Source organism: Panthera leo, chromosome B3, assembly GCF_018350215.1.
Source record: "Panthera leo isolate Ple1 chromosome B3, P.leo_Ple1_pat1.1, whole genome shotgun sequence".
NCBI lineage: Eukaryota > Metazoa > Chordata > Mammalia > Carnivora > Felidae > Panthera > Panthera leo.
Window position 1 is genome coordinate 22,914,047 of NC_056684.1, and position 17,067 is coordinate 22,931,113.

The window sequence follows — 17,067 nt, forward strand, 5'->3', positions numbered from 1 at the left end:
ACTAGTTCATTTAAGGTATTTAAAAAATTAAGCTTATATATTTATTTTGAGAGAATGAGAGAGAGTGTGAACATAGGAGGGACAGAGAGAGAGAAGGAAAGAGAGTATCCCAAGCAGGCTCCTTGCTGTCAGTGCAAAGCCCAACTAGGGGCTCGAATGCACAAACCATGAGATCATGAACTGACCCAAAATCAAAAGTTGGACGCTTAACTGACTGGGCCACCCAGGCATGCCTAGGGTATTTTTAATAATGAAAATGTTGGAGTCTATTATTTAAATCTCAGCTCAGCTTTGGTTATGAGCCATAAGTTTTGCCATTGTGAGGTTATGAAAATTACATCCTCATATTTCATCTTTCTAGATTTAATAGATTCATGAAGTTAAATTGCAAGTTTGGGCACAAAATTATAAATCTATAAAACACTTACATATAAAAAGTATGAAAGCAATTTTAAAAACAATTATAAAAATATATGAGCTCCTGCAGTATATCCTGCTTCAGTGGGATATCAGAGTTCTGACCAAAGAGTTTGCTTGGGTTTCAGTTGCTGCCTGAACTGGAATGGGCCTCATTCTGGTGAAGGTGCCCATGGCAAACAATGGTCACCCATCTCTACCACAGCTCACTTCACACCCTACTTCTGACAGGAGGGTTGTTTAATACTGTACCAGTGCCTGTGTATTATGACCTCTGTGAAGGAGGATGCTCAGAGGGTTTAAAGAATCAAAACTGATCCTCAAGTCTGAAACCATGTACAGGGTAGACCCCTAGTGCTGTTCACTCTCAAATCCCAAGTGTTAGCATTGTCTTTCCAGAAAATAGTATGCTGAAGAGACTCAATTTCCTATCAAGAAGAAACTTCAATGGGGGAGGGTAAGAAAAAATAAAGCTTGGGGTAGCCTTTAAGTAGAAAAAGTATACCTGCACATGTGTCATGGAAGGAGTCAGTAGCTTGATATGTACCTAATAAGGTGCCTACCCATAAACCAGACATGCATATCTTCAGAATGGTAAGAAAAAGGAACGATGACACAATAGGAAAGATGAGGAAGTGAATATATATGGGACATCCGCAATTTCCTTAATTTAAGGGTCAAGATTTGGAGCTGTAACTCCAGTGATGCTCTGAGAATGTTGAGGATAACTTAGGCTTTCTGAGTGTCTCCAGGGTCAGACCTATTTGATATGGGCAATGAGTTCTTTCAGGCCTACATTTTAGAAGCAAAAGCCTGAACTTTACAAAATATCCTCAAATAAATCAATGAATGGCTACTCTTTAAATCAAGATTCTGTAAGTAGAAGTTCCATGGACATATGAAATGTATGGAGGAAATTATAACATTCTGGTACAGATACTTTTGCTGGTGGGATACTTCAGACTCTGTAATGTGGAACACATTACACAGCTGTGGAATAGGCTGTTCTTGGCAGACTCTGGAGTAGGAGGAGAAGCCTGTCCTGGCACTTGTTTCCATAGTGAACAGAGGAAGGGGGGTCATTCCAGAGCTTCCAGTGGACAGCACGCATGCTCACAGTGAAGAGGCCCAGAGGCCCCAAATGAAATGTGAATCCTTCTGGCTCTTTCCTGTCAACATAGGCAGCAACCTCCACCTTGGAGCCCCCATTTGGGCCCCAAATGCCTTGCAGGCCAAGGAATTGAAACAGAGAACTCACATTAATGTGTTCAGCAAATATTGAGCAATGACTATCATGTGCCTGAAAGATTTGCATTTTAGAAAAGTAGCTCAGTCTGAGGGGGAAACAATTGGACTATTTGGCAGGTTGGCCCCTTTGTGTTAGAAAATAGTAAATGAGGACAGGAAGTGCTGCTTTCCACGGTTGGGAAGGGGGAAGGGACCACAACCCTGCTTTCTCATCTTCTCTAGTCTCCCAAGGGTGACACTGCACATGCCTGTCCAACTGAGGCCCAAGAACACTCATTGAACGGGAGACCGTCTAGTCCTTCCCAGACCCACAATACAGCCTGCCAACTCTCAGGGACTAACCAGGTTAGGATTATCTTTTAGGAAGATCAACTGGAATCAGAGTTAAGACTTGAGTTGGAGGTAGGTGGACAGGGAGAGACAGACAAACCAATTAGGGGACCTTTTGGAGGACTCCTCTTGACAAAGGATGATGGCTTGAATTTCATCTTCATTCTGCAACTATTAAAGTCTACATTTCAGGCATTGTACCTGGGGTTATAATGAGAAGGAGAGATGTGATCTCTGCAATCTGTACTGAATGGAAATGGTGGAGAAAAAAGATCATAAACAAACAATTGATAAATTATTATTATGCATAATGATATGGCATAACATACTGCGAAGAGCCACAATGTTGTCACAGAGCATAGAACAGAGGAAACTTTTGTTCATTAAGGATGCCAAGGAAGACATAAATAATAAGAAAATGTAAGAGAGACTATGAATATCAGGATTGTGTCTTGGGGGTTGTCTCAGATGGAGCACTGCCTTGTGGCTAGGATATGGGGGCACCACCTCCTGAAACTATCTGTAGATAACTACCTGAGGGAAGAAAGTAGACATGACAAGCAGATATCTGGATATATATATCCAGATATATGAGGATATATGATATATATATATATATATATATATATATATATATATATATATATATCCAGATATATGAGACCTATATATAGGTCTCATAAAAGATGCCTGGGCTAAAAAGATAAGTTTGGAAGATAGAGATGGTAATAACATCACCCTGAGAGAATGTCTAGAGCAAGGCTCTTCAAAGAGAACCATCTATCATAAGGACAGGATAATTTTTCATTATGTGAAATTATGTGATAATCTTTCATTATACATACCACAAAGATTCATACCTCTGTCCCCTTCACACATGTATAAATGACTTCCAGACATGGGAGCAACAAAAATAAAGTGTAAGAAAAGAAAAAAAAAATGCACACCTTCCCTGTACACTGCCAAAAGCCCTTTTATGGGCAGAACAGTTTTCTAGTTGAGAACCACTGAAAATGACAAGCAGGGAGGAGTGAAGAAAGACAGATCCAACCAGCAGGTCCAGGTCATATAAGCCTCTTTCCAAGCTATCATATGACTTTCCTCATGGGATCTATTTCTAGGACATATTAAAATAGATTATTCATGTTCAACAATTATCTTGAAGATAAATCCTATTCATTCAGACCCTGGGTTCAAGTTTGTGGTGTTTAATTCTTTTTACATGTTGCTGAACTTAATCTGCTGATACTTTGTTGAGGATTCTTGTGTATGTGTACATCAGGGGTATTTGTCTGTCAGTTTTTTGTACTGTGTTTATCTGGTTTTGATATCAGGACATTAGAGTCTTATAAAATTATTTGGAGACTATTCCTTCCTCTTCTATTTTATGAAAGAACATGTGTAGAACTGGTTTTATTTCTTTTTTAAGTGTTTGGTAGATTTTTTTTTTTTTTGTGAAACCATCAGTACCTAGAGATTTCTTTTTCAGATGGTATGTAACTACACATTCAATTTATTTAATTTGTTGTATGTCTATCAGATTCTTTTTTTCAGTTTGATGAGTTTTGGTACTTTGTAGTTCAAAGTTGGTTCATTTCATCTAAGTTGTCAATTTTATGTGTGTAGTGGTGTTTGTAGTATTCCCTGTTACCTTTTTTCATGTTTATTTATTTTTGAGAGAGAGAGTGAGAGAAAGAGAGAGCAGGGAGGGGCAGAGAGAGAGGGAGACAGGATCTGAAGCAGGCTCCACACTGAGAACAGGGAGCCCAATGCGGGATTCGAATTCACAAACCATGAGATCATGACCTGAGCTGAAGTTGGATGCTTGACTGACTGAGCCACCCAGGTGCCCCCTCCTATTATCCTTTTAATGATCCACTTATCTACTAAGTCCACTGTTGGCTTCCTCACCTATACTGATAACACACACACACACACACACACACACACAGGCCACAGTTATTCTTCCAGAGAGACCCTTTGGTCTTCAATGTACACAAGGGACCCTGGGGAAAGCCAGTAACTCTCTGTCAGCATCTTGTCAAATATTTTGAAAATGTCTCTTTCACCAACTGTTGCCTAAAAGTTAAGGTTTCCTGTGGTCCTGCTGGTCATATTTTATGTTGCTTTCTCTTCTCACCCTATGTCCTCTGAAAAAACACCATCTACCAGAGCTTGAAGCTGGCATCTATACACTGATGAGTCCCAAATTTATTCCTTTAGTCTAAAATGTCTCCGCTATGGTCTAGAACTGGATATCCAAATGCTTAAAGGACATCTTAACATTATGACTTTGATCTTTAAATTCAGTTTTCTGCATGTTCAGTTGTCTGTATGTTCTTTATTTCACAGTATGTAAAATAACTGTCTACTCAGGATCCCCAGGAAAAAAAAAATAAATGCCATTGATCGGTTCTTCTTTATCTCTTGTATCCAATTAATCACACAGTTCTTGCCTTCTAAATGCCACCATTATACATCTCTCAACATGACACTTCTTTTCCACTGTGCTTTCTCACCTGGATTACTACCATGGATTTCTAATGCATCTTCTCACTTATGTATTTATTCATAAGTTTATTCTCCACACTGAAAGCAGTACATTTTCTGAAATTAAAATCTTCCCCCATTTCAGTTTCCTTGCACTACTGAAATTACTACAAACTTGGTGCCTTAAAAGAATAGAAGTTTATTCTTCTGTGGCACCTGAAATCTGAAATCAAGGCATGGCCACACTCCTAGGGAAGAAAGCTTCCTTTAGGAAGCTTTAGGAAGCTTCCTTGCCTCTCCCATATTTTGGTGGCTCCTGGCATATTTTGGCTTGTGTCAGAACAATTCCAATCTCCACCTCCATCTTCACACAGATGTTCACATCGCTGCCTCCCCAGTGTGTCTCTGCTGTTCTCCTTTCTCCTATAAATATATCATTCATTACATTGAAGGACTATTCTAAATCCAGGATGATCTCATCTTAAGATATGAACATATTCATATTTGCAAAGTCATTTTTTTTCTATATTAGGTAACATTTACAAGTTTTGGGGATTAGGGAATGGATATCTTTTGGAGGCCTATTTTTTTTTTCAGCCTAGCACAGGGGTCAATAATATGTTAAGAAAGTTGAGAATCCAAGTATTGTACTAGTTTGAGAAGTAGAGAGATAATATACATACTTGGGAAAAAAATTAATGGAAGAAAGAATGTTTGCAAAACTCTTTTCTTCCAGAAAGATGATTTAAATATTGTATAGAATGAGTACCTAGGGATTTACAGGAGCCACATTCCAAGACAATAAAGATGGCAAATGCTGTTGGATAAAGTCCAAATCTAGCATTTCTCTTTACTCCTTGGTGTCTACTACTGGAGAGTCATATTGATCCACAATTGGCTGGTCTCAAGATGAAAGGAGTTCACTGTTTTGTTTTTTTCTTTTAATATTTCTTTGACATCATTTTTTCCTAAGCTTATTTATTAATTTTTAGAGAGAGAGAGCATGCACATGTCGGGAAGGGACAGAGGGAGAGGAAGGGAGAGAATCCCAAGCAGGGTCTGCACTGTCAGTACAGAGACCAATGTGGGGCTCACACTCACAAACCATGAGATCATAACCTGAGCCGAAGTTGGACGTTTAACCGACTGAGCCACCCAGGCACCCCAGGAGTTCACTGTCTTAGTATCATTAGGTCACATTGGCTCTCTTGAGGAGTCCCGTGGGAAATAGCATCAGCCCTCACTTATCCACTGATAAATTAAGATCTTACATTCAGGTACTAACTCTGGAATAAGGAAAGCTCTTCATTTCATAAAGATGGGACCCAATAATCCTCATTGCATTGGAATTCTTAGTTGTTAGAATGACTACTTTCACCTACTCACATTAATTGCCTGGAATTAATATACATAATTACATAATTATATAAAATTATGTAATTTTTATAATTATAGCTTTACATTTCCCCTTCTACTAATGTTCCAGTTAAATAAGTAAATAAGCCCCACTTAACTTTAGATTTTTTATCAAGTTTTTATTTAAATTCCAGTTAGTTAACATACAGTGTAATATTAGTTTCAGGTATAGAATTTAGTGATTCAACACTTACATACAACAGCCAGTGCTCATCTCAACAAATGCACTCCTTAATCCCCATAACCTGTTTAAACCTCCCCCCCCCCCCAACTACCCCCCTGTAAACTTCAGTTTTTTTCTCTATAGTTAAGAGTCAGAGCATGGAATGTTTTCCCATTTCTTTGTGTCATCTTCAATTGATTGGAAGCAAATATAGTGTTAAAAAGTTTATAATACCCAATAGAATCTACACATTTAATGTAATCCTTACCAAAATACCACCAGCATTTTTTCAGACCTAGAAAGAACAATCATAACATTTGTATGGAACTACAAAAGAACCCAAACAGCCAAATCAGTCTTGAAAAAGAAACGCAAATCTGGAGGCATCCCAATTCCGGGCTTCAAGCTAGTTTACAAAATTGTAGTTACCAAGACAGTATGGTACTGGAATAAAAACAGACAGGTCAATGGAACAGAATAGAAAATCCAGTAATGGACCCACAGCTATATGGTCAACTAATCTTTGACAAAGCAGGAAAGAATATCCAGTGGGAAGAAGACAGTCTGTTCAATAAAAGGTCTTGGGAATACTGGGCATCAGTATGCAAAAGAATGAAACTGGACCACTTTCTTACATCATACAACATGGATGGATTAAATACCTAAATGTGAAACAGGAAACCATCAAAATACTACACGATAATACAGGAAGCAACCTCTTTGACCTTGGCCAGAAACTTCTTACCAGATACGTCTCCAGAGGCAAGAAAACAAAAGCAAACATGAACTACTGGGGCATCATCAAGATAAAAATCTGTGCAGTAAAGAAAAGAATCAGCAAAACTAAAAGATAAACTTTGGAATGGGAGAAGAAATTTAGGAATATCTGATAAAGTGTTAGTATCCAAAATGTATAAAGAATTTATCCAACTCAACACCCAAAAAACCCAATAATCCAATTAAAAATGGGCAGAAGCCATGAATAAACCTTATTCCAAAGAAGACAGCCAGGTGGCTAACAGACCCATGAAAAAATGCTCAACAACACTCAGAATCTGGGAAATACAAATCAAAAATACAATGAGATATCACCTCATACCTGTCCAAATGGCTATAATTAACAACGCAAGAAACAACAGGTGTTGCTGAGGATGCAGAGAATGGGGAACCCTCTAATACTGTTGGTGGGAATGCAAACAGGTACAGCCACTGTGGAAAACAGTATGGAGTTTCCTCAAAAAGTTAAAAATAGACATACCCTATGACCCAGCAATTGCACTACTAGGCATTTATTCAAAGGATACCAAAATACTGATTTGAAGGGGACACTTGCATCCTGATGTTTATAGCGACATTATCAACAAGAGCTAAATGATGGAAAGAGCCCAAATGTTCATCGACTAATGAATGGATAAAGAATATCTGTGTGGTGCACAGCTCAGAGCCTGGAGCTTGCTTTGGATTCTGTGCCCCCCTCTCTCTCCTCCTCACCCCTGCTTGTACTCTGTCTCTCTCTTTCAAAAAATGAATAAACATTTAAAAAATTAAATCTTGCAATTTGCAACTATGTGGATGGAGCTAGTGTGTTAAGTGAAATAAATCAGAGAAAGACAAATACCATACAATTTCATTCATATGTGGAATTTAAGACACAAAACAGAAGAACATAGAGGGAAGAAAAGAAAGAGAAGCAAATTATAAAACACTCTTAACATAGAGAACAAACTGAGGGTTGCTGGAGGTGAGATGAGTGGGGAGATGGACTAAATGGGTGATGGGTGTTAAGGAGGGCACTTGCTGGGATGACCACTGGGTGTTATGTGTAAGTGATGAATCACTTGGTTCTAATCCTGAAACAAATATTACACTATTTGTTAACTAACTAGAATTTAAATATAGACTTAAAACAATAAACAAGCAAATAAGTATATAAACAAATAGTCTATTTCTTGGTTTTCCTCTCTTTTTCTCCCCATGTTCATTTCCAATATAGATTTTATATGCCCTCTCCCCATGGAGTCAGAGCACATAACCCTCTCATTACATCCATGTATTCATTAACCAGGATGCTCTACTGAGCTTCAGTGTCAAAAGGTTTTTTTGGGGGGTTTCATGGTAGGCATGTATACTTAAATCATTGGCCACATGATCTCAGTCTCCAGCGACCCTTCCCACCCTGGATGTCTGGAAACTGAAAATTCCAATCATCTAATCATGTGATTGATCTTTTTGATAACCAGCCCTTATTTTGAATTTATTTATTAGCCCACTGTACTTCATTAGAATACTAAACACACTCCATCACTCAGGAAATTACAAGGGCTTTTGAAGTTATGAACCATAAATCTAGAACAAGGTCTGAATAAATTCTTAATTGTACCATAGTCTCTGACAAGACAATTTGAGCAGTGTATCCTCACTCCCTTCCTGGTACTCTAGTTTCCTCTATTTTATGTCTGCTGCAACCCTTTTTGTATCAAACTCTACACTCCAGGAAAAGCTGAAAAGAGGCTTTACTGCTTAGAAGACAGGGGTCCAGAACCATAATTTTCCCTCCAGGGTATTAAGACCCTGACCATTCATTATGTGGGTGAGTAAAGAATGCCTATAGATACCATTTTTTTTTCAATTTATTTAAATTCAAATTAGTTAACAGAGGCACCTGGGTGGCTCATTAGGTTCAGTGTCCAACTCTTGACTTCAGTTGAGGTCATGATCTCATGGTTTGTGAGCTCAAGCCCCACATAGGGTTCTACACTGACAGCACAGAGCCTGCTTGTGATTCTCTGTCTCCCTCTCTTTCTGCCCCTCCTTCTCTTTCTCAAAATTAAATAAGTAAACTTAAAAATAAATAAATAAATACATACATACATACATACATACATACATACATACATAAATACATAAATAAATTCAAGTTAGTTATCCTCCAGTGTAGTCTTGGCTTGAGAGAACCCAATGATTCATCTCTTACATATGACCCCAGTGTTCATTCCAAAAAGTGCCCTCCTTAATGCCCATCACCCATTTAACCTATCCTCCCACCCACCTCCCCTCCAGCAACCTTCAATTTGTTCTCTGTATTTAAGAGTCTCTTACGGTTTGTTTCCCTCTGTGTTTTTATCTTATTTTCCCTTCCCTTCCCCTATGTTCATCTGTTGTGTTTCTTAAATTCCACATATGAGTGAAATCATATGATATTTGTCTTTCTCTGACTGACTTATTTCACTGAGCTGAAATCAAGTCAGACACTTAACTGACTGAACCACCCAGCCACCCATAAAGATTTTATTTTTAAGTAATCTCTACACCCAACATGAGATTCAAACTCACAATCCCAAGATCAAGATTCGCATGCTTTACTGACTGAGCCAGCCAGGCATCCCTAGCCTTTTAATTTTTTTAATAATATTGTTTGAGAGCAAAATGTTTTTACATTAAGTCCAATTTACCACTTTGTTCTTTAAGAGATTGTGCATTTTGATGCCACAGTTAAGACATGTTTTTAGGTGACACCTGGGTGGCTCAGTCGGTTAAGTGTCTGACTTTTGATTTCAGGTCATGTCATGATCTCACAGTTTGTGAGTTCAAGTCCCACATTGGGCTTTGCATTGACAGTGTGGAGCCCAGTTGAGATTCTCTCTCTCTCTGCCTCTCTCCTCCTTGCATGCTCTCTCTCTCTCTCTCTCTCTCAAAAAGAAATAATTTTTTAAAAGATAAATGTTTCTTTAGCCTACATTATTTTCCTTGTTTTTTCTTCTAGAAGTGTTAATACCACATTGTCTCAACTAATATTATATTATCATAATTCTTATAATGAGATACCATTAGGATTCCATCTTTATTCTTCCCTTTCAAGGTTTTTTTTAACTATCCTAGGTTTTGTTTTTGCATTTTAATGGGAATTTTAGAAACAATTTGTTAATTTCTACCAATATATCTGCTATGATTTTAATTGGGATCATGTAGAATCTACCAATAATTTGGGGATAAATTACAAATAATATTGAATCTTCTGACACACAGAGCTGGTATATCTCTACATTACTTAAGTCTTCCTTAATTTCTTCCAGCAATACTTTGTAAATTTTAGTTTTTAGGTCTCTAAAGATTTTTGTCAAATTTTTCACTATTTACTTCATGATTTTTGATCCTATTACAATTTTTTTCACTTCAATTCAATTTTTTCTTTGCTAATCATATATATAAATACAATTGATTTTTTAAATATTGATCTTGTACCCAGCCATCTTAGGTATAATACATAATAGGACTGTGTGTGTGTGTGTGTGTGTGTGTGTGTGTATGTTCGCGCACTGCGCGCTAGCATTTGTACTTCCTCAGCTCTTATCCATTAATGATCCTGTCATTTGAGACTGAGAAAAATATTTTTATGTCTAATCTGTATGTATATTTCTTTTTCTTGCTTTGTTGAACTGGCTAGAATCTCCAGTAGTGATATTAGACATACTTGTGTTGTTCCTAATCCTACAAAAATAATGCAATTTTTCTCTGTTAAGTATCATGCTTTCCTGCACTATTGAGATGATAATTTGGGTGTTTTTTTTAACCTTTGTGTTTTTACGTTATTACCATTGTGAATTATAAATTGATTTTCAGATATTAGGCAAAACTTACAAAGATATTTCTCTTAGGAATCCTTCAGTTGATTCTAATAGTTTTATTAGTCAGAAGGACTTTGACTCCAAATCCCACTTGTTTAAAATATATACAAATATTCAGATTATATATTTCAGGAGTGAGGTTTGGGATTTTATGCCATTCAAGAGATTTGTCTGTTAGTACTTTGTGAAATTTATTAATATAAAATTGTTCCTCATACTCTATTTTGCCCTTTTACTACTTTATGAAATTGTAGCGTTCCCTCCTTTGTTCTTGATATTAGTACTTTGTATTTTCTCTCTTGATTCTGAGAAATTTAGTTAGAAAATTTTCAACACTGTTGATCTTTTCAAAGAATCAAGGGGTTTTTTTGTTGTTGTTTCATTGATATTCTCAATTTTTTCTCCATTTTCAATGTCTTGATATTTATTATTTCCTTTTTTCTACTTAGATTATAATTTGGTCTTCCTTTTCTGTTCTTTTAAGCTAGAAGATGAGATTAATGATTTGAGACGTTTCTTGTTTATAATATATGCATTTAATCCTATACATTCCCCCCTAAGTACTTGTTCAAAAACATCTCACACATTTTGATGTTTCCTAATTTTGAATTTTTCTTCAAAACTTAGAAGTATGTTATTTAGTTTTTAAATATCTGGGGATATTGCAGAAATCATTAAGTTGTTGATTCCTAATTTAATTCCTTTGTGGTCAGAGAATAACACATTTTGTGTTTCTTGAATCCTTTTAAATACAATGAGGTGGGGTTTTTTTTGTTTTGTTTTTGTTTTTGTTTGTGTTTGTGTTTTTTTTTTTATGGCCCAGGATATGGTCTACCTGCACAGATGTTACATATGTACTCAAAAAGAATGTATATTCTGATGTTATTGGGCTGCATGTCAAATCAGTGTCCATTAGGTCAATTTGGTTTATAGTGTTAAACTGTCTCATACCTTTGCTAATTGTCTGTCTAGTTGTTATAGCAATTATTAAGAGAAATATTGAATTTGCCAACTATAATTGTATTTCTATTTATTGCTCCTTGCAGATCTGTTTTAAAGTCATTTATTTTGAACTCTATACTTAGGCATATGCATGTTTAGTACTAGTATGTCTTCTTGATGAATATTTCCTGTTATATTTATGAAATGATATGGAAATGTTATTTGCTCTAAAATGCACTTTGTCCAATATTGGAATAATCAACACAGTTTTCCTTTACTTAGTGTTATCATAGTATATATTTTCTACCCTTTTACTTTTAACTCATTACTGTCTTTATATTTAAATACATTGTAGGTAAACTGTAGGACAATCTTGCTGCTATGTCAAACTGACAATTTACACATTTTTGGTTTTAATTTTTTTATTCAAGTATAGTTGAAATACAATGTTACATTAGTGTCAAGTGTACAATAGTGATTCGACAACTCTATATGTTATGCTATGCTCATCACAAGTGTAGCTACCATCTGTCACCATACAACATTATTACAATAGCATTGGTTGTATTCCATATGCTGTGCTTCTCATCCATGTGAGTTATTCATTCCATGACTGGAAAGCTGTACCTCCTAATCCCCTTCACTCATTTTGCCCACTCCCACCCTCCCCTCTAACAACCACCAGTTTGGTTTTTGTACTAACTGTGTTTTTCTGCTTTTATGTATTTATTTGTTTACTCACTTTTTTAAAGATTCTGCATATAAGTGAAATCCTATGGTATTTGTCTCTGTCTAACTTATTCACTTAACATAATATCTTCTAGGTCAATCCATGTTGCTGCAAATGGCAAAATCTCATTCTTTTTATGGGAGTATACATTGGAAATATATCTTAAATGTTCTCTAGACAGTCATTTATCAATGGTCACTTAGGTTGCTTTCATATCTTGGCTATTGTAAATAACACTTCAATAAACATAGGGGCACATATATATTTTTAAATTAGTCAGGGGGATTGAAGGGATTCCTAATTATGGAATTACTGGATTTTATGGTATTTCTGTTACTTATTTATTTAGGAAGCTCCATACTGTTTTGCACAATGGCTGCATTGATTTACATTTCCACCAACAACACATGGGGGTTTCTTCACATCCTTGCCAATGCTTCTTGCTTCTTGTCTTTTTGACACTACACATTCAAATAGGTAAAGGTGATAGCTCATTGTGGTTTTGATTTCCATTTCCCTGATGATTAATGATGTTGAGTATTTTCATATACATGTTGGCCATCTATAGGTCTTCTTTGGAAAATGTCTATTCAGATTATCTGCCCACTTTAATTAGGTTATTTGAGGGTTTTTTTTTTTTATGTATGTGTTGAGTTGTATCGAATCGTTATATACTTGCGATATTAACCCCTTATCAAATATAGCATTTGCAAATATCTCTTCCCATTCAGTAAGCTAACTTTTTGTGCATTTTTTTTTAAATTTTGGTGTAGTCCCAATAGTTTATTATTGCTTCTTTTCCCCTTGCCTCAGAAGACATATCCAGAAAAATACTGCTATGACCAATGTCAAAGAGATAACTGCCTATGTTTTCTTCTAAAAGTTTTATGGTTTTAGGCCTAACATTTAGGTTTTATTATGAAATAATCTATAGAAGAGTAGCAAATATGGTACAGAACATTTCTGTATACTCTTTCTTCTGTTTCCATTAAAAGTTAACATTCTTAAGTGTGGCATATTTATCAAAACTAAGAAATTAACAATGATGTAGTACTATTAATAAAGCTACAGACTTTATTTTATTTTTATTTCTTCTAATGTATTTTTTCCATTCCAGAATCTAATCCAGAATACCACATTGCATTAGTCATCATATCTACTTAGTCTCATCCAACCTGTGGTGCTTTCTAATATTGTTCCTTATGAATGTGACACTTTGGAAGGGAACTGGTGAGGCATTTTGAAGAATATCCATCCACTTAGATTTACTTATTTGTCTGATGTTTTCTCATGACAATCTTTGGTTGTGAATTTTTGGAAATGACAACATAGAAGTAATGTGTCCTTTTTACCACATTATATCAGAGTATATATGATATACATGTTAAGTTACTATTTTTTCCCTTTACATTTATAAGAAGAAAATCACAGCGGTGCCTGGATAGCTCAGTTGGTTAAGCCTCCCACTCCTGATCTCAGCTCAGCTGTTGATCTCAGGGTCATGAGTACATGCCCCACATAAGTAGGCTGTGAAGCCTACTTTTAAAAAAAGAAGAAGGAAATCACTAATTCCAGACTGTACTCAAGATGAGAGGAATTAAATTTCCCCACTTACTGGAGGGAGTAACATAAACAAAACAAAACAAAACAAAAAACAAAAGACACCCAACATGTGTGAATATATATTAAAATAACCAGTGTCCTAACTAGAGAAATTGGGCAAGAAAAAAGTTAAAACTCATCCAAACAGAAAATAACAAAGTAAAATTCTCTCTTTTTTCAGATAGCATAATCTTACATACATAGATTGTATGGCTCCACCAAGAAACTGTTAGAACAAATGCAGTAAAGTTGTAAGATACAAAATCAACGTATAAAAATTTATTGCATTTTTATACACTGACAATAAATGATGAACTATCTGCAAATGAAATAAGGAAAACAATACTATCAATGATAGTATCAAAAACAATACAATAATTAGGAATTAAAATTAATCGAGGTGAAAGATGCATACACTAAAGGCATTAATGAAAAAAATGAAGACACACATAAGTGGAAATATATTCTATACTTATATTAATGGATTGGAACAATTAATATTGTTAAAATGTCCATATATCCAAACCATTCATAGATTCAGTGTAATCTCTGTCAAAATCTCAATGCCATTTTTCACATAAATAGAAGAAAATAATAGTAAAATTTATATGGCATCACAAAAGACTACAAATAGCTAAAGCAATCTTGAAAAAGAGACACAAAGCTGGACACATCACATTAAATTTAAGACTATAGTATAAAGCTATAGTAATCAAAACTCCATGGTACTGGCATAAAAGCAGACAAATAGATCAATTAAACAGAATCAAGAACCCAAAAATAATCCAATGCATATGCAGTCAATTAATATTCGACAGGGAAGCCATAAATACTCAGAGGTAGTTTTTTCAATTAATGGTGCTGGGAAAACTGGACATTCACATGTGAAGAAGAGGGAGAGGAAGAAGAAGAAGAAGAAGAAGAAGAAGAAGAAGAAGAAGAAGAAGAAGAAGAAGAAAGAAGAAGAAGGAGGAGGAGGAGGAGGAGGAGAAGGTGGCGGAGGCGGGAGGAGGAGGAGCGGGAGGAGGAGGAGGGGAACTTGCCTGGCATCTTATACCACTAACAAAAATTAACTCTTAATATATTAAAGACTTAAGTGTAGGGTCCAAGATGGTGAAGCTGTAGAAGAAAACATAAATAAATAAACTCTTTGACGTTGGTCTTGAACATTATTCTTTTGGATATTACACCAAAGCATAAGAACAAAAGCAAAAATCAGTAAATGGGATGAGATCAAACTAAAAATATGCACAGCAAAATAAAGAAGGGAATATTATCCAGCCATTAAAAAAGAATGGAATTCAGCCATTTGCAATGACATGCAAATGACATGGATGGAGACAGAGAGTGTAATGCTGAGCAAAATAAGTCAGAGAAAGACAAATATCTTATGATTTTACTCATATGTGGAATTTAAGAAACAAAACAATTGCTGCTGGGGAGAGAGAGAGAGAGAGAGAGAGAGAGAAAGAGAAACCAAGAAATAGACTGATGGTTACCAGAGGGGAGTTGGGTGGGAGGGATGGATAAAATAGGTGATGAAAATTAAGGAGTGCACTTGTATGTATGGAATTGTTGAATCACTATATTGTACACCTGAAACTAATATAATACTGTATATTAACTATACTGGAATTTTAAAAAGTTAAAAAAAACAATAAACACATAACTTCCAGAATGAGGGAAAATGCAAACTATTTATCTGATAGGGTGTTAATATTCAAAACATATGTTAGTCTTACAACTCAATAACAAAATATCAAATAGTATGATTAAAAAATGAGCAAAGGACCCAAATAAACATTTTTCCCAAATAACATATACAGATGGCCAACAGGTACATGTGTATTTAACATCACTAGGCATCAGGAAAATGTAAATAAAAACTTCAATGAAATATCATCACACACGTGTTAGAATGACCATTATCAAGCAGTCAAGATCTAAGTGTTAGCAAGGGTGTGGGGAAAAAAAAAAAAAAAAAAAAAAAACAGTTCTTGTGCACTTTTGGTGGGAATGCAATTTGGAATATCCACAATGGAAAACACTGGATGTTACTCAAAAAACTAAAAATGGAATTAGTAAATAATCTGTGAATCCCACTTCTGGATATGTGTCTGAAGGGAAAGGAATCACTGTCTTGAAAATACATCTGTACCACTGTGTCCATTACAACATTGTTCACAATAGCCAAGACAAGGGCAAAAATCTAAGTTTTCATCAGTATATGAATGGATAAAGAAAATGTGGTATATGAATATGATCAAATATTATTCAACCATGGAAAATAATGAAATTCTGATATTTTTGCCAGCATGGATGAACACTGAGGGCATTATACTAAGTGAAATAACAGAGAAGGATAAGTTCTTCATGAACTCACTTATATGTGGAACGTAAACAAACAAAAAAGCTGAACTCATAGAAACTGAAATTAGAGTGGTGGTTACCAGGGCTGGGGGTAGAGAAAATGAGGGAATGTTGATCAAAGGGTACAAACTTCCCTTTATAAGATAAGTAAATTCTGGGGATCTAGTATATAGCACATGGAATGTAATCTCTATATACTTGAAAGTTGCTTAGAAAGTAGACCTTAAATGTTCTCACCACAGAAAATGTAGTCATGTGCGGTTAAGGATATGTTGACGTTATTGTGTGTATATCATTTTACAATATGTATGTATATGAAATCATCACATTGTACCCCTTAAACTTACACAATGTTATATGTTAATTATATCTCAAAAAAACTGAAAAGATAACCACACTAAGACAGAAAGGTTATTTCAGCCTGTGTCGAATAGCTTGTTATCCTGTTTCTCTTTAAAATTTCACCCAGTGATTTTAGAATTTTTCTTGAATCTTGCCTGCAGAACTGTTTATTGTGATGGCCTAATGGTGATTTTTTTGTTGTCCCTGATCCTTATACATCCACTAATTAGAATTCTTCTGTGAGTTAAGATTTGTCCTTTATTTTTCATTTATTTATTCAATCATGTTTTTATATCAGTATGGACTCATGAACACCTATTTTGTCTCTTGGGTTATAAATTAATACTAGTGTAATATATTTTGCTTTTCAAATTATTCCACATTTGGTTCTT

General features: G+C 35.4%; 1 long non-coding RNA gene across 1 annotated transcript in view; it reads left to right on the plus strand.

Moving 5' to 3' along the window:
• The window catches only part of LOC122221146, a 96,330-nt gene that overhangs the window by 1,661 nt on the left and 77,602 nt on the right, over nucleotides 1-17,067 (plus strand). The gene's annotated exons all lie outside the window — the stretch shown is intronic.